This window comes from Electrophorus electricus, chromosome 25, assembly GCF_013358815.1.
Source record: "Electrophorus electricus isolate fEleEle1 chromosome 25, fEleEle1.pri, whole genome shotgun sequence".
Lineage (NCBI taxonomy): Eukaryota > Metazoa > Chordata > Actinopteri > Gymnotiformes > Gymnotidae > Electrophorus > Electrophorus electricus.
The window spans coordinates 8171428-8180999 of NC_049559.1; positions in this window are offsets into that span (position 1 = coordinate 8171428).

A 9572-nucleotide genomic window follows, 5' to 3' on the forward strand; every position below is an offset into this window, starting at 1 on the left:
ATGTTTTTGCTGCCCATTTACTGAGTCTGCCTAAAAAGCGCTTGATTTAATGTACCTGACAGGCATACGTGCATGTATGTATGTGTCTGCAGTGCCAGTCAAGATACAAGCATTCACACTGCAGAAAAAACAACAAAACTCTCCACTCCAGGGCGACCCAACATGACACTGACATCAGTACAGCAGATGTTTCCAGATGTGTAGCTGCTGACCTCCTGAATGTCACCCTCCTACTGTCCACTCCACAGTCTATATAGCCAGGCCTGTGCACAACTCATAAGCACTCTGTCAACAACAGGACAACAAACATTGCCATGACTAATTATTTATTCTGAGGAGAAACAAAGACATGTCTGGACCTTTCCTTCGTCTAGCTAATCAAAACAAATGGAGGAGCCCGGTTAAAAGTGAATGATGGGGGACTGTGAACATTTAGCGAAGCGTCAGAGATATCTCAGCCCGTCTCCCAGCTAACACTGGGGGAATGCCTCTACAACGTATCAAGGCCTAAGAGGCACAGAGCTGCACTGCTGCTCATTTTTAAAAGCCTGATGTGTGGAAGAAACTCTAACAGGTCTTATGCTACACCACTCACACCGCAATCTAAACTGAAGTTATTGGCAGGCTTTGTACTGTTGCGTAAGTCTATGCAATTGGACTACTCAAGCATAAGGAATCCCAAACGCTAGAATGGTCTGGGTGTAGTGTCTGGTTAAGATTGCACACAGTTCAGCCACTGCCACTGTGTACATGAAAGTACAGCTACAGACTTAGTGGACATTTCTCCTGCTTGGGCAGATCTAGAGTCAGTATTTCTCCATTTTCGCTGTAACTACAGTGAACAGGCATGCTTGGAAAAGCATGCCACAGGAAAAGCACAAGGAACAGGCTGATCTGTTGTCAGTGTTTAATGGCAGGCCTACAGTTACAGGCTACAGTTAATTTAAGCCCAGGGATTTCAGCAGGGCAGTGGCTAGCAGGCGGCCAGGACGCTGTAAAACTATCTTTGTACAGGCATCTGTAAGGCTAGAGAAACTGCAGGCAGTGCTAGGAGTGAATGTGAATTGAATGTCACCGGGCAGTGATGTGTGTGTGTGTGTGTGTGTGTGTGTGTGTGTGTGTGTGTGTGTGTGTGTGTGTGTGTGTGTGTGTGTGTGTGTGTCTGTGTGTGTGTCTGCGTGTGTGTGTTCAGAAAGCTGTGGGAAGCCTTGCATGTGGCTGGGGCTGACTCAGGGCAGCGGGGCACGGGCCTGCACATCTGCTGGCAAGCTGGTACAGAATCAGCTGCTCCTGACTGCTTCTGCCTCACTGAGTGTCCCACAACTGACCAGGGGCGGAAGTGTGTGTGTGTGTGTGTGTGTGTGTGTGTGTGTGTGTGTGTGTGTGTGTGTGTGTGTGATAGAGAGAGACAGAGGTGGGAGGAAGGTACAGAGCTGACTCCTTGATTTGCCAGTGCTGGCTTGTTTTCCTTGACTGCTAGAAGACTATTGATGATTAATGCTTCACTTGGATCAGTTATCTCCCTCTTATTTACTAACTCCCTCACTCTCTCATTTTCATGTCTCTCTTTCAATCTTGGTGTCTAGGTTCCATTCATTCACTTCCTATTTTTCCTGTGGCAAACTTCCAAGATTTGGTGTTGAGATACAACAGCAGGTATTGTTCACCTCTACCTACTATGATCTAACTGTAAATAACAACATAGCTAACATCATTATCATCTTCATCGCATCATCATCATCATCATCATCACCAACATACACAAGAACATATAATCAGGAAGGGGGATAGACATATTGCATTTATCCACACACACACACACACACACACACACACACTGGGAGACGTGGGGGGTCTGGCGCACAGTGTGTGTGCAAGCCTGGGAGGATGCGGTTGAGTGTCACCAGGTTGTCATTAGTTCAGCATCTGCTCCCATCGCACATTCCATTATGTGAGCGAATACTGTGAGGATTTCACATTTACTGGGTCCTTAATTAAACCACACAGGCAATCAGCATGGACGCCCTCACCATCTCATACCAGGACCCCATCAGGTCTTGCCTCACATGGAAGTACCTGGTGGTCCTACAATTACTTGTTTCCATGTTCACCTTAAGGGCTTTTAATATCACTTTTCTACTAGTATTACAGGCTTGCTCTATTACAAATGTCTGCCACTGTAATACAAATGCTTTATGAAACCCAGTGGATACGTGCAGCTGGAAAAAAAGACAGAATGAAAATGCCAGAAAAATGTGGTTTGAGATTGTTGATTGTGGTGTCTTTTGAAATAAATTGATTGCGATGGAATGATCATGATTCATCTCATGAGTAATACATTTCAGATTCAGTATATTTTTTAGATTGAAATGCATGATTTCTAGTGCATAGCTAATAAGTACAAGAGATTAAAATTTAATTTCTTCAACAAATTTAGTTTTCTTTGCAGAAATATCCAGAAATATTCTTTCCAAAGAAAGTAATTAATTACAAATGTGATTCACTAAGCTCTCGCCAAAAGAAGCGTTAGAATGGCACCACGCTCTGACTGGCCAACATGTCAGAATAGAGTTCAGTTGTTATTTAGTTTCCATGTGTATATGGTTTTAATGCTGTTTTCACTGCACTGTATTTTATTCCAGTAAAGGAAAACTTCTGATTGTTTCCTATTAATTGAGGGTGGCTGTTATGATGCGCCCCCCCCCCCCCCCCACTAATTAGCAATCTGCTAACGAGGGTGGGCAGTGACGATACTCGATAAAACAGTGACAAGTTCTTTTATTTATTTTTAATTTTTTGTATTATTTGTATTCCAGATAATGGATGCTTTCCGTAAAACACTTCAAACACATTGGATTGATGGTTGATGGGCAGAACTCCTCCCAGTAACATAACTACACAGAAGACAGCCAAATCTGTTGCATAATTCTTTAAACAAGGAAGAGTAAACTGGCTGTCCCATACCAACTGAAATGGTGCAGCAATTTATGAACTCTGTGTGCAAAACGTCTGGAAACCACAATGTTGGCAGCATAATAGAGTGAACTTTTTTTTTTTGGTCTGCCAGCAGCCTTCAATATTTACTTAAATACAGTGATGTTAAGGGAATATGGTTTTTCTTAGTTTTGTCTGAAACAAACCCCAAACCTATACTGGGAGCTTTGAGGGAGGCCTGTTTATTTAAACCCGCAGCATCCAAGCCTCCAATACAAACATTACCCAAGTAACATGTCTACATCAAGAGCAGTATTTAACAATGTCAATGATTAGCTAGTAATGCAGTTTCACATGCCAATAGATTATGGTCCTGGTTTATACAGTAAATTAATGTATCTTACAGGCCTGACTAGAATATTACATTAAATGAAAAAGAGAGAAAGCGAGAGAGCGAGAGAGAGAGAGAGAGAGAGACAGAGAGATGACATGTTGAATCAATGCAGGGATGATGCCCCTGAGAAACATCTCTGCTGATGGGATGGAAGTTGCTCTGGTGAGATTACCCAGACATTTGGCTCCGATCGAACGAAAATGTCTTCCTGGCCCTTGAGGAGCCACCAGGCTGCAGGTATTGTCCAGGGACAGAGCCTTCCATACGTACAATACTTCACAACCACATGTTCTCACTGTTCCATCTAAAAACCCGTTGAAGTGTCTAATGGAAGTACTAGGCAGTACTGATATATTCATCTGGATTGACAAATCTTAATACACTCTCATATGTGAATGATTCCATCGACCGCTTACGCCCTTACATGCACATATATTGTTGCTACTGAAATGGCCTGTCTTCAAAGTTTATATATAAGGCAAAATAATATTGCATGGTCACAAGGTTCCACACGCACGAGCTCCTGATCATCTAGAGTTTATGATCGCATCTAATGTTGGACTAAGTGACTCTCCCAACTTCATGAGTAAATGAGGGCAACGGGAGGCGATTTTTATTAGACGCACGGAGAAGAAAATCTTGTAAAAAATGGCCCCGCTGATACCATTTGTGTAATGCCTCTCTGTTTATGGGCTTTTCAAGGTTTGCCTGGGTTTGTAATAAGTGCTAAGTCAGTGTGTTTTGGTTTTTTATTGCCATACACAGAGTGCACTGGTGAAGAGCACTTCACTTAATAAACGTCCAGCTTTACAGGACCTGACTTGTCATGACTTGCAGTGTCACTGACTGGCATTCTGACCGCTGACACTTCAAAGATAACACTGTCACATGGTTACAAAGTCTTACTGGTAAAAAAAAAACCCATCACTTTATAAGGTAGTTATGCATGTGTCTCAACCAGTCTCCACAACTGATTAACAGGGATAAACACGGTTACACTTTATATTAGGTTCCCTTAAGTAACATCATCTGCAGAATGAGTTAACAATAACCAACTACGAACCTCTACATTAATAAACCAGGAATAATGTTAACAAATGCTAAAATCTTTGGCATTTCCCAAACTCAAAGGGACACAGAGTGTCCCTTCCAGTCTTCATGTAAACGTCTACAGTGTAGTAACACTCCTACGTTTTCTTACCAACAATCTTCATGGAGTGTTCTTCATGGCCTTTTTTCCACAGCACTGAAGACTGTTAATAAAGGTGTTAACAACATTTATGGTTCATTAATGCTGAAGTTCATGCTTTGTTGATGTTACACAGTTCTGCCAAATAATATTTCCTAAGGTATCTTTAAGGTAAAGAGATTTGTAAATGTCAATGTAAATGTGTTACCATAAATATTGCCTACTGGGTCAAACAGCTCTCCTATTACAAATGCTGTTGTGTTTATTTATTTGCAAGTAAACCAAGACTGCCTTGAAATGTATCACTGATTTTATGAATCATTAGATCACATTTAAATAGATGGTGTCTAGAAGTGTTACAGATTGCTGCTGTGTGCTGGTATTAAAAACATCTAATTGACATTTGAATAAGGTTACTACGGTGTGGTCATTTCGGTATTTGACAAATGCTGGGCATTTTTAAATATCAAAGTACATAATATGTGTAATCATTACATATCGTGACATTAGTACTGATCGTATAGACCTGTATATCTCTCATATACATGCATCTATTGTCTCTGTCAAATTACCCACGCAGCTATTATGCATCACGCTAACTATGTAGCTATTTTGGCCCAACAATAGAAATGGGTGCTGGTGCATCATAATCGTTAAGTATATTATTAAGGCATGCTATGTTACCTGTTATTACACCGGTCACATATAATTAGATCTACAGTAACCAGACCTCCTTCCATAGCCCTTCATTAGCCGTTCATTTTGGAATGGAAGTCAGTGGAGGAGGCAGCAATGAGAATCGATGAGGTCATTGGCGGCGATAACATGGCGTGTCTGTTTGCCTGCGCTCTCCGCTGTTGTTGTTTAATGCCCTATTAAAGTCATAACGTGTGGGAGAACGTCATGTGGATTGGTCTCCCCTCTATTGGTGACAGTCATATGCCTCCCCACTATAAAACACCGGCGTCATTAAGCCGAAGGAGACAGCCCAGTCATTTAACAGTATTTAACCGCTGTTTTTTTTCTTTTTTTTTACGGCGACCGTAAAATAAACGGGCGCTTTACTGCATTATTATAATGATAAAGGTGAGCAGAATATTTTATGGACGTAATTTTTGAGGCGATAATGCTGCCAAGCGTTTATAAGAAAGCACACAGTCACGCTATGGCTGTCAAAAAGCTGCTGATGAGTTGTGCTTTTTAATGATTCTAACGAGACCTCTCAGTGACCAAGGACACGCTGCACAACCTGCATGAGGAGAGGCAATGAAAGTCACTTTTAACCCACAGCATCATACAAAGAACTGTGCAAACATTCCCAGTCAACCTCTGTGCAACCTCTCCCTCTGAGCCTTGGTTCTGATGGTTAGAATCAAGAGTCAAGTAAAGAAATTGAGAGCACATTAAATCTCTCTTGGTTGTGAATCATAACAATTTTAAGAAACAGGAATTAAAGGATCTGATTCCAGAGGAGTTCCCTAATTTTCTGTGGTTTACAAATTTATATTAAGCTCACTACTCCAACAGCTAAGGACAAACTCCAGGTTGCCTAAAACATTCACCCACAAACAAAACTAATCAGTACAATAATGTCATCAATGCAACTCCCAGTCTGAAATATCAATAATGTTTTCCAAAGTCTATTGATCTAATTTCCTAACCAATACATTAAAAGTGATCTAATATCCAAACCGGTACATTATTTATTGGCATTGCTGTTTATGCTTGCACACCGCCCGATATGAGAAGCAGGCTGTATTTATTACAGTTCTGTATGATGTTGCCACTTGAGTTTCCACACTTTCCATGATTCATTGGTCTGTCAGTCTGATATTCAAAAAGAATCAGAAAGTATGGTGTTGATGACATTACATTTTCTGGAAGCTGGTCTGTGTGTGTGTGGGGGGGGGGGGTGCTTTTCATAAATAATTTTCATTTTTTCACAAGTGTTTGTTGAAATCCACAAAAATAAATAACCAACATCAGTGATGAAAAGTTAATTTCAAAAAGTACCCACTGATTTGTATTAACTAATGTACTGTCACTGGTGATGTAAAAGGGATTTACAAAAACTGCATGTGAATCTTAAACCGAATGTGTAGAATAGCAGTTATGCTCTGGTACATGGACAGGTGCCTGGATAAAAACTGAAATAAATCAAATCAGGTACAGCGACCAGCCCTCAGCTTAGACAAAAATCAAGATAAGAATTCCACAGTCACAGAGGAGCACATGCACTCACACACACACACACACACACACACACACACACACACACACACCTTTTCTGTGAGACCATGCACAAAGGCCAGCATCATTAATGGTGATGTGAGAGATGGTTATCTACATCAGCGTTCTACTCCTCATCGGCGTCCTGCACCTGCTTATCTTAAAAGATCAGAATGAATATTTATGACAGTGTCATAAAGGTCCCTCAAAGCTGCCCCTCCTAATTAAAGCTCTACACACACACACACACACACACACACACACACACACAAACACAAACACACACAGTGACAGAGAGAGAGAAATACACACACACTCATTCAGGAACATTCATCAGTAAACTTCCCCTACAATGCACTTTAGCCACCCTGGTCACAGTGAGAGGGAGGAGTCTTTTATGGTATCCATGGCTACCTAACAGATCACCTGATCTCCTCACTCCTCTAATAAGCACAGGTGCGCCATGTTGCACTGCCCCTGCAAATCTCAGAGAAGGACTGCACAGACCATTTTGCCATTTGTGTGCAATACACATGCCGAAGGTATACCGAAGGCATAGTGAAGACAAACCTCTACAATGTAGCCCGAGACACTAAAAAAAAAAAAAAAACAGACCAGCATGCATCGACACACATACGCACACACCAACGCATGTCCATTTTCCTAGCTGCAACCAATCCATGATCTTTGAATCGTATTTACAGCCACATGTGTACTGCTGACACCTCTGCATTAATTATTCGCGTGCTGTAATGTCAGCTCCACTGGTTTCACAGAGAGGTGCAGCTCTGGGGGCTGACTGGAACACATCATTTATACAGGATTCAGCACCCTCTGCTGTGAAGACCGGTAGCTGAACCTTGGCTGATTCTCTGCATGCTTGCTGTCGCACTTACAATTACAAGCATTCTGGGGGTTTACATATCGCTGCTACACTAAGAAAATCTGGTATCTGGGAACACATGTCTTAAGTCCCTGAGTTATTTTTTATCTACAGAACATGTAGCCCTCAATTTCTGCAAACAACAAACCAGGCAGAACTGGATTTTCATAGGATAATTACTATAGCTATAATTTCTAAAAAGCTTTTAGGCTGCTCCCATATATATATACTGCCAAGGTCATTTTAATAGTTAATAAATATTCATATATATTCAAATAATAGTAAATATTGGAATAATAATAAGCTACATAGGTACAGTGCCAGCCTTGGACTGAGATTAGCTAAGGTAAGCGTCTGTGGCTGCTCCAAACCCAGTTCCGCGAGGGCGCTGGGAGAAAAACCCCACTCCCTCTTCATGTGGTCGCCTCTGTTTCCAGCCGGCCACTGTGCAGGTCACTCTCTGGCTCGGGTCCTGTAGAGCCCCGGGCTGGCCCTTAGAGCAGGCGCCTGTGTGGAGCAACTGCGAGGCTCGCAGAGGGCCAGCGCAGCGACCGCGACCCACCACACCCGATCCACCCGCCTGGGAGCAGACAATCGGCGGCCGCCAGACACTGGTGGCGAGGTAGGGAGGGCGCACTGGCCAGCGGGGTGCATGCCTTCAGGAGATGCACTTCGCTGCTGTCGTTTATTTGTGTCTTCCCTCATGCTCCTCCCCACATTCTTTTCATTTTTTGCCAAGACTGGGTTTTACGCTTTTCTTGAACCTACTACGTTTTTATGTTCTCTGAGCCCATCCTTCTCCTTGCATGTTATGGCCATAGTCGTTTTGTAGGGAATTTAAGGGAATTTGAACATTATTGTTTCCAGTTCTTCATTATATTCACAATTTCCATCTAGATCATAAATAAATATCTCATTTCTTCTTTTTCCCAACCTTGCTTTTCTTTCTTCTTTCTTCTCTCTATCTCTCTCTCTCTCTCTCTCTCTCTCTCTCTCTCTCTCTCTCTCTCTCTCTCTCTCTGTCTCTCTTAATCCAGCAGTAATTCATAAGGATTATATTGTTTACATGGATGCAGAAGTTCTTGGATGAAAATCTAGTAATGCTTGCACACCTCTGCAATGAAGTGGAACTGGAAAAGCTAGGATGGAGATTAGAGGGTGAAGGTTTTAGGGGAGGACCACCAGGCAGACACCACAGACCCCAGTTCAGTCCTTTCCACTGCTGGTCGAGCCAAAGGCATTACAATCTCGTCAGTGAAACTGGTCCAAGGTCAGGGCCTCAGGTGGAACTCTGGCGTAGGCCAGTTCGGTTTCTGAGGCATTCCAGTTCTGGACGCAAAGTGTCACCTTCAGTACAGTGGTGTCCTTCCCACTTTCTCTCCTAACACACACATGCAACACGCCTCCTCAACACACACTCACTCATAAAAGCTGGGCTCAAAAAGCCTCCCTATACTTAGGGTGGTAATTGCTGGTGCTATTTTACAGGGATATATATTTTGATTAGTCTATAATTTGGCTGCTTGTCGTCTCCGCGTGGCTGAGAAAGGGCCACGAGGCATCAGTGGAAAACAACAACGCCAGCATGGCTTCGTCTGTTGTTGCGTTCGCTAAGAAGTGAGCCACAGTGGGGGAGTGCCCCACCACCTGGGTTCCAACCTCAGCTGTGCCATGCGCCCGTACTGGATGGGGGACTTACCCCAACCAGGTATGTACATCATACCACCAAAACAAACCACAGAGCCATGGTGAAACCCTACAAGTGCGCTGGGGAGCTCAATGCTGTGCAATATCACGGAGAAGCCATGCTAGACTTCAGTCACGCTCAGTACTGGAGTGAGTATGATGTGGAGAAGATACCTAATGTACTACCATCAGTGGTTACTGATACATAATTGAGAAAAAAAAGTAAATTTACTAAATGGATGTTTCTCAGAAGTGAA